Source organism: Oncorhynchus gorbuscha, linkage group LG19, assembly GCF_021184085.1.
Source record: "Oncorhynchus gorbuscha isolate QuinsamMale2020 ecotype Even-year linkage group LG19, OgorEven_v1.0, whole genome shotgun sequence".
In the NCBI taxonomy this organism is placed as follows: Eukaryota; Metazoa; Chordata; class Actinopteri; order Salmoniformes; family Salmonidae; genus Oncorhynchus; species Oncorhynchus gorbuscha.
Genome location: NC_060191.1, coordinates 4,198,885 through 4,209,041, shown reverse-complemented (window position 1 = coordinate 4,209,041; position 10,157 = coordinate 4,198,885). Strand labels below are relative to the sequence as shown.

At 46.2% G+C, this 10,157-nt stretch overlaps 1 pseudogene; it reads right to left on the bottom strand.

Annotated features, from left to right (window-relative positions):
- Window positions 1-578: 578 nt before the first annotated feature.
- LOC124005932 overlaps window positions 579-10,157 on the bottom strand; it is a 28,194-nt pseudogene continuing 18,615 nt past the window's right edge.

The window sequence follows — 10,157 nt, the reverse complement described above, 5'->3', positions numbered from 1 at the left end:
TGTCCTATAGCAGTGTCTAGTGTTCATCATGTGTACTACACCACTTGTCCTACAGCAGTGTCTAGTGTTCATCATGTGTACTACACCACTTGTCCTACAGCAGTGTCTAGTGTTCATCATGTGTACTACACCACTTGTCCTACAGCAGTGTCTAGTGTTCATCATGTGTACTACACCACTTGTCCTACAGCAGTGTCTAGTGTTCTTCATGTGTACTACACCACTTGTCCTACAGCAGTGTCTAGTGTTCATCATGTGTACTACACCACTTGTCCTACAGCAGTGTCTAGTGTTCATCATGTGTACTACACCACTTGTCCTACAGCAGTGTCTAGTGTTCTTCATGTGTACTACACCACTTGTCCTACAGCAGTGTCTAGTGTTCATCATGTGTACTACACCACTTGTCCTACAGCAGTGTCTAGTGTTCTTCATGTGTACTACACCACTTGTCCTACAGCAGTGTCTAGTGTTCTTCATGTGTACTACACCACTTGTCCTACAGCAGTGTCTAGTGTTCATCATGTGTACTACACCAGTGTGAATATCACACTGACCCAAGCAACATCATCATTCAACTCTTTTATTTTGATGCTTAATGTATTTACAGCTGAATTCAGACAAGCAACACACACACACACACACACACACACACACACACACACACACACACACACACACACACACACACACACACACACACACACACACACACACACACACACACACACACACACACACACACACACACACACACACACACACACACACAGGCCTTCCAATGGCAAGGAATGTGCAGGGCTGATTTCAGAATCACATGGTTTGGACTATACAGTCTTCAATTACAAATTGTGTGACATGTTTCTACTATTCCTTCCTCTCGTTTGGAGTTGTGTCTCGCATGGCAGTTGCAAGTGATGATGTCATCCTGAACGCAGTCCAGCTGTGCCCATGAGGCCCTGAAGTTAGGACAGGAAGGGCAGAACATGGATGGAAAAGAGTACCAAGCATACAGGTAGACCATAACAGACCATGCATTCACCCAAAAGGCCATGCAGACAAACACATGGACCAAAGCAGAGGAGGCTTGTGGGAGGAGCTATAGGCGTATTGTAATGGCTGGAATGGAATAAATGGAACGTAGTCAAACATGTGGTCTCCATATGTTTGATGCATTTGATACCGCTCCATCATTCCATTCTACCCATTATAATGAGCCTGTCCTCCCATAGCTCCTCCGACCAGCCTCCTCTGGACCAGAGCCATAGAGGCACTCATCCAAGCCCATTGGCAGGGAGGGTGGAGTGTGGTTGGTGAGGGGGGGGGGGGGGGTTCGTTCATGGAGGTTCCTGATTGGTCTCAGACTGAGGGGGGGACAGGATCTTCTTTTTTTCCTGGTTCAGTGGTCGTGTTGAGGGCCACGTCCTGTTTCAGCTCCTTCCCTGGCTCCATAGTCCTACATGTCAGAGGGCACAGGCAGTCCGACTCATCAATGGAACTACATGGCATAAAAGCTCATTGATCCTGCTGTATGTCATACTCTCCCTGTTTGCACTGTATTTTGTAGAAGTTTACTCAACCATCCAGCAGAGTGATACACTAAATAACTGCATGGATTTGTTCTTGTTGGTAAACATCCCAATGGTAGGTCTATGTGTAAATGAACCAAATGACAACAATGGATAAAGGTAGGGAGACGACAGACTTACAGACAGACAGACAAACAGACTGACTGACTGACTGACTGACTGACATACAGAGACAGACAGACAGACTGACTGACATACAGAGACAGACTGACAGACAGACAGACAGACAGACAGACAGACAGACAGACAGACAGACAGACAGACAGACAGACAGACAGACAGACAGACTGACTGACTGACTGACTGACTGACTGACTGACTGACTGACTGACTGACTGACTGACTGACTGACTGACTGACTGACTGACTGACTGACATACACAGACAGACAGACAGACTGACATACAGAGACAGACTGACTGACATACAGAGACAGACTGACAGACAGACAGACATACAGAGACAGACAGACAGACTGACTGACTGACATACAGAGACAGACAGACTGACATACAGAGACAGACAGACAGACAGACAGACAGACAGACAGACAGACAGACAGACAGACAGACAGACAGACAGACAGACAGACAGACAGACAGACTGACTGACTGACTGACTGACTGACTGACTGACTGACTGACTGACTGACTGACTGACTGACTGACTGACTGACTGACATACACAGACAGACAGACAGACAGACTGACATACAGAGACAGACTGACTGACATACAGAGACAGACTGACAGACAGACAGACAGACAGACATACAGAGACAGACAGACAGACTGACTGACTGACATACAGAGACAGACAGACAGACAGACAGACTGACTGACTGACAGACAGACAGACAGACAGACAGACAGACAGACAGACAGACAGACAGACAGACAGACAGACAGACAGACAGACAGACAGACAGACAGACAGACTGACTGACTGACTGAAAGACAGACTGACTGACTGACTGACTGACTGACTGACTGACTGACTGACAGAAGGACTGACTGACTGACAGACTGACTGACAGACAGACAGACTGAAAGACAGACTGACTGACAGACAGACTGACTGACTGACAGACTGACTGACAGACAGACTGAAAGACAGACTGACAGACTGACTGACTGACAGACAGACTGACTGACAGACTGACTGACAGAGACAGACAGACTAAAAATAAAATGAAGAAAAGTCAACAAATGAAATAAAGCCATAATCTATTATAATAATAATTCATAGGCTTCAAAGTACAGTAAAAGTCCAAGTAAACAACAAGCGAGGAGTAATGCCTGGTGAATGTTCTGGAGGGAATGATGGAGTGAACAGATCAATGACTCAACAGAGGAGTGTGACGTAGAAACCCACTGGGCACAGACGACGTTCCACGTCCACGTGGAAACAACATTGATTCAACCAGTGTGTGCCCAGTGGGAAGTTACAGCATTAAAAATCTATTGAGAGGGAGAAAATGTGCTATATTAGTACAACACTGGATTTAAAGACACAACAATCTACTTTAAACAAATGAGTTGTGAAATTTCAGAGAATAACAGGATTACAGGAATGGATTAGGATTCTTTAGGATAACACGTGATGTTGGAATTTCTAGAGTCCCAGTCCAAAAACAACTCCTAGACCACCTTGGTGTTTGCAGATCTTAAGGAATTAGATTAGTAAGTAAAATGGCTAAAAGTAAAATGAGCTCAATTGAGCCCGATTTTAACGATACATCTACGCGCTTTCTTCAGATCTGGAGGCTACACACCTACGTTTAGGGGTGCTAGGAGTTATCTCTAGCCAGGGACAGAAGGCAGATGATGGGGAGTAGAATCAGGGATTTGGGTTAAAGGGGTGAAGGTCAAAGGTCATAATCTGATTGGTGACCTGGGCACGGGGGCGGGCCGGACACTGGGCAGGACGTCCCAGCTAGAGGTGGAGCTGTTGTGATGAAAACACAGTGTCATGTGACCAGGAAACACAAACGATCACATCACAGACAGACACAATCATGTTAAAAGGGCAACAATCATGCCCCGAACCGACCCTTTATCATTTTCCTCTGCACGTTTTCTAGATGTGAAATAATGAGATAGTTATTGGCAGTATGGTGTGGGCTGGCTGAACCTTTGCCATATTCCTTACACCTAGCCAATCATCTCAGCTCTTTAGTCTCATTCCTAACCATGTGTCTTTAGCATTAATCCTGGCAAGCGAGGCTGTTGGTTCTAAATCTAAAGTGCATAATGTAGGGACAAAGGGTCGATTAAGAAGTGAGCAATTATCACACAGTCAGAGCAACAATCAGATGGTAGAGGATGAAGTTGCCCCTGATCACTGATCTAAGGTCAGTTTTTTGTTTTTACCTCATGGTTAACGGTTAGGATTGGAGTAACAAACCGATCCTAGATATGAGCACATAGGCCAAGGAATCTACCAATCACTGGTGGTTAACATAGTAATGTTATTTTTGATCAGGGTTGGAATTACACATTGACTCTAGGAGGTACACTGATGCCCACGTTGATGTTTTCTTTTTTTACAATTCAAGGGGTGCCAAAACACTTTGGGGAGAAACTTTTAGTATAGGCATGGCTAGCATCTCCAGACATCCCTGTAATTAGAACCCTGTCACAGAGAACACTGGCAGTAGTATTCATTTGGTTTATGAACATGTAGTATTGGACATGGACGCAGTAGGTATCAGGTATTATGGAGGATTCCACCTGTTTACCAAGACCCTTTCATTAAGCAGGTGTTTGAAAAATCTGCCCAGAGAAATGTGAAGATTGAGACACCAAGAACAAAAAGAAACCCAGGACATTTTGGATCAAATCATACCACAGTTTCATATGATAAACACAGGTAACCAGGTAACCAGCACAACAGAAATCTGGTTGACCATACTGTTTTCTACTTCAGATAACTCTGTAGTTGTCACGCCCTGGCCATAGAGAGGCTTTTATTCTCTATTTTGGTTAGGCCAGGGTGTGACTAGGGTGGGCATTCTAGTTTCTTTATTTCTATGTTTTCGATATCTTTGTGTTTGACCGGGTGTGGTTCTCAATCAGAGGCAGCTGTCTATCATTGTCTCTGATTGAGAATCATACTTAGGTGACCTTTTCCCCACCTGGGTTTGTGGGTAGTTATTTTTTGTTTTGTGTTTCTGCACCTGACAGAACTGTTCGTTGTTGTTTTGCTCTTTGTTATTTTGTTCATGATTTTTTTTTTTTAAACAGTTGAACACTTACCACCCTGTGCTTTGGTCCACTCCCTCTTCTTTTAACGGCCGTAACAGTAGTTGGTTTAATCAGAAACAGAATAGCCCTCAGGCAGGCTAGTAAGCTAAGAAACCCCATTTAACAGCTCAGTGCCTTACCGTATAGTCTTCACTATGAAGCGAATGATGACAGCCACACCAACACAGCCACACAGAGCTCCTATTACTATCGCTGTGATCTCTCCTGAGACAGACAGAGAAATATTCCAACTAGTACATCAAACATGAAGAGATAGCCATTGACCAGAGGCCTACTCTAATAATGAATCAGCTATGAAGGTCCACATCTTACCGGCAGTGTACACCTTCACTGATTCTGCAAGTGGGAGAAGGAACATGTTATTTAGAGATTGTCTTATTACCTGTACGTCTGTCATAAGGCCTACATAATAACAGGCTTGACATGATCATAACGGTTTGACATGATCGTGATGTCATGACAGAGGGTTCATGTAAAAATACTGCTACTTTGTTTATGCAGTCGATAATTCAGTTGGAATTAATGTTCAATCAACATCTAGTAGAACTACAGGTAAATGATCGTACGTCTACAGTGTGTTCTGTAGTCTTTGGAATGAGTGTTGTCTACCAGTAGAACTACAGGGAAATGATCGTAAGTCTACAGTGTGTTCTGTAGTCTTTGGAATGAGTGTTGTCTACCAGTAGAACTACAGGGAAATGATCGTACGTCTACAGTGTGTTCTGTAGTCTTTGGAATGAGTGTTGTCTACCAGTAGAACTACAGGTAAATGATCGTACGTCTACAGTGTGTTCTGTAGTCTTTGGAATGAGTGTTGTCTACCAGTAGAACTACAGGTAAATGATCATACGTCTACAGTGTGTTCTGTAGTCTTTGGAATGAGTGTTGTCTACCAGTAGAACTACAGGGAAATGATCATAAGTCTACAGTGTGTTCTGTAGTCTTTGGAATGAGTGTTGTCTACCAGTAGAACTACAGGGAAATGATCATAAGTCTACAGTGTGTTCTGTAGTCTTTGGAATGAGTGTTGTCCACAGGAGGCTGGTGGTAGCTTAATTGGGGAGGATGGGCGGAATGGAATGATATCAAACACACCATTACATTCACTCCACCCCAGCCATCATTATGAGCCGTCCTCCTCTCACCAGCCTCCTATGGTGCTGTCATAGGCCACCCTATCAGTTTTTCACAAATTCTTTCTCCTTTGTCTGTGTTCCACTCTCTCTCTCTTGCTCTCCCTTTCTCATTTTCTCGCTCTCCTTTTCTCTCTCTCTCTCCCTTTCTTTCTTTCTTTCTTTCTTTCTCTCTCACTCTCCCTCTCTCTCCATTTCTCCCTTTCTTTCTCTGTCTCTCTCTTCCTCTCTCTCTTTCTCTCTCAGTCCCTCTCTCTTCTTCCTCTCTTGTCATGTGACAACAACAGTGTCAGTGTTTAGAGAAGAGATGTTGCAAAAACGAATCAGCCATCTCGTAAACAGACCGCCCCCTCATTTACAGCTCCTCTTTCTCTTCCCCACTACCACTCTCTCTCTATCTCTATCACTCCCTCAAATCCCCTCTCTTTTTCCTATCTCCTGCCCCCTCTATCCCCCTCTCTATCTCTTTCACAGTCAGTAACCCTTGACATTCCCACAGTTCTCACCACATTCCTCTCTTTAGTGTTTAACGCTAGCCTTCCTCCACATGTCCACCCCGAGAGCCCCTCACCGTGTCCACTAATACTGTTTGGTGAAATGTTATTAATGGTCACGGTACAAGGCTTGCCCGCCCCATGCCCTTCCTGCTGATGCTGCTGTTAGCTACGAGGCTAGCCTGCCTCATGCCCTTCCTTCTGATGCTGCTGTTAGCTACGAGGCTAGCCCGCCCCATGCCCTTCCTGCTGATGCTGCTGTTAGCTACGAGGCTAGCCCGCCCCATGCCCTTCCTTCTGATGCTGCTGTTAGCTACGAGGCTAGCCTGCCTCATGCCCTTCCTGCTGATGCTGCTGTTAGCTACGAGGCTAGCCCGCCCCATGCCCTTCCTGCTGATGCTGCTGTTAGCTACGAGGCTAGCCCGCCCCATGCCCTTCCTGCTGATGCTGCTGTTAGCTACGAGGCTAGCCCGCCCCATGCCCTTCCTGCTGATGCTGCTGTTAGGTACGAGGCTTGCCCGCCCCATGCCCTTCCTGCTGATGCTGCTGTTAGCTACGAGGCTAGCCCGCCCCATGCCCTTCCTGCTGATGCTGCTGTTAGCTACGAGGCTAGCCCGCCCCATGCCCTTCCTGCTGATGCTGCTGTTAGGTACGAGGCTTGCCCGCCCCATGCCCTTCCTGCTGATGCTGCTGTTAGCTACGAGGCTAGCCTGCCTCATGCCCTTCCTGCTGATGCTGCTGTTAGCTACGAGGCTAGCCCGCCCCATGCCCTTCCTGCTGATGCTGCTGTTAGCTACGAGGCTAGCCCGCCCCATGCCCTTCCTGCTGATGCTGCTGTTAGCTACGAGGCTAGCCCGCCCCATGCCCTTCCTGCTGATGCTGCTGTTAGGTACGAGGCTTGCCCGCCCCATGCCCTTCCTGCTGATGCTGCTGTTAGGTACGAGGCTAGCCTGCCTCGTGACCTTCCTGCTGATGCTGCTGTTAGCTACGAGGCTAGCCTGCCTCATGCCCTTCCTGCTGATGCTGCTGTTAGGTACGAGGCTAGTCCACCCCATGCCCTTCCTGCTGATGCTGCTGTTAGCTACGAGGCTAGCCCGCCCCATGCCCTTCCTGCTGATGCTGCTGTTAGCTACGAGGCTAGCCCGCCCCATGCCCTTCCTGCTGATGCTGCTGTTAGCTACGAGGCTAGCCCGCCCCATGCCCTTCCTGCTGATGCTGCTGTTAGCTACGAGGCTGTTGGTTGTGTTAGAGAACCCCCCCGACCTAATGGGAAGGATGAGAGGATGGTCCGGTCGTTAAGTGGTTGGGGTGTACGGTAGTTGTCCTGCATGACGACGCGGTCAGCGTCCTCCTTACTGGCATACAGCACTGTCTCCAGCTTCATCAGCTGAGGAAGAAGGGAGGACAGAGAGGAAGAGAAGAGGAAAGAGAGAAGTAAAGAGGGGAGGAAGAGAGGAAAGATGGTGAAGAGGAGGAAGACAAGAGGGAAGAGGGGGAGAAAAGAAGAGGAGGACATAGTGATGCTTTGAATTCAAGCATAAGTGTATCACCATGGTCCTTCTGTAGCTCAGTTGGTAGAGCATGGCGCTTGTAACGCCAGGGTAGTGGGTTCGATCCCCGGGACCACCCATACGTAGAATGTATGCACACATGACTGTAAGTCGCTTTGGATAAAAGCGTCTGCTAAATGGCATATAATATAATAACCATCACACACACACCACACACCTTCCCTCACCTGTGTGTGTGAGATTTTGACAGTCTCTGTGAAGAGGGTCCAGAGGACACTCTGGAAGCAGGGAGGAGTGGTGAGAGAGCCATTGTATCGGTAGTACCGCCCCAGGTCAGAGGGCAGGAGGGCCTGGACATCAAAGGCTGGGATGGACACACTCTGACCTGACAATGGAGGGGTGGATGGACAGATGACAGTTAAAGGAGATGTACAGGGTTTGACTCCTGGGGGCATGTAGTGGTGCTGTTTGGCACTTGCATAAGAAATCAGAGAATGCCCATAAACTACTGTAGTCGTGGTAACATTACTAGAAGGTAGCTGTAGTAATAATGCTGATTGGCTAAGGTGTACTTTGATTAAGCTACCTGGGGCGGCAGGTAGCCTAGCGGTTAGGGTGTTGGACTAATAACCAAACATTTGCAAGATCCAATCCCCGAGCTGACAAGGTAAATAAATATCTGTCATTCTGCCTCTGAACAAGGCAGTTAACCCACTGTTCCTAGGCTGTCATTGAAAATAAGAATTTGTTCTCAACTGACTTGCCTAGTTAAATAAAGGTCAATAATAATTACCAGCTGTCTCACCTGCATGTCTGATGCGACCCAGGTAGTTGAGAATGTTCCAAAAGGCCTGGTTAGCCTCCTCACCTGTCTGACAGATCACACATCTTCCCTTTAGGTCAAGTGTGCAGGCTTTACTATACATTCACAAAGCCTTTCTTACTAATCTGGTGATGTGTACATTTTACAACTGAAGAAATAAAACGTAAATAAAGGGAATTTGTAAAAATACAACTCTTTTGAAGTATGTAATGTATCCAGTGGTTGATGTGATTGTCAGTTATGATGTAACAGTCCTACCTCTATGAGGACTCCCAGGACTGCCAGTCCATCCTGCTGGGTCATAGCCACTGACATGTTAGGGTACAGGTCTGAGTTGTAGTGCACCACATGCAGCTACACAGAGAGGGAACATGGTTAGTGTGTGTGTGTGTGTGTGTGTGTGTGTGTGTGTGTGTGTGTGTGTGTGTGTGTGTGTGTGTGTGTGTGTGTGTGTGTGTGTGTGTGTGTGTGTGTGTGTGTGTGTGTGTGTGTGTGTGTGTGTGTGTGTGTGTGTGTGTGTGTGTGTGTGTGTGTGTGTGTGAGAGAGTGTGTGTGTGTGTGGCAGTGTCTAATTTTTGGAAAATCCCCTTGAGTTTGAATGAAAAGTGCTGCTACATTCATTTACATAGCGTTCAGATGAACGAAAGAGAGTTAGTGAGGGAGAGGGAATGAGAGAGTGATAGAGAAAGGGAGGGGGATATGCTGGCTCATTGAAACTCTTTGAGAGGGAAGGAGTAGGGGAGGGTGGAGAGATAAACACGAATTGTCTGTCTTTACGTAATAGTGTGTAACCAGAGCATGGAGCGTCTCCTTCATGTTTTCAAACTCACAAACTCTCACTAACTCTCTCTCTCTCTCTCTCTCTCTCTCTCTCTCTCTCTCTCTCTCTCTCTCTCTCTCTCTCTCTCTCATATACCCATTTTTGCAGATCCACTGCATGTTCTACATTCCCTTCACACAGAGAATTGGACAGTGTTTCAAGTTCCAAAAGTGTGTATGTGTGTGTGTGTTTTGGGGTACAGTAAATACACTGCTAACCTGAGAAAGTTGGTTCCCCTTCCTATGTATGTATACTGTAGGTGTTTGAGAGGCTTTTATTTGACATGCTTTCTAATCCTGAAATCTTTACAACAATTTCAATCAGATTTAATTCCACTCCCCATTTGATTAACATCATTCAAACACTTGTTCTCCAATAACCTTTCTTTTCAAGTTAGTTTTCTCCTACTATGACTAGTGTTAACCAGATGAGCTGAGAGGTTTCTGTTTAGTGTTTCTGTATAATATTTAATGGGATTATAGTTTGTTTTCTCCTACTATGACTAGTGTTAACCAGATGAG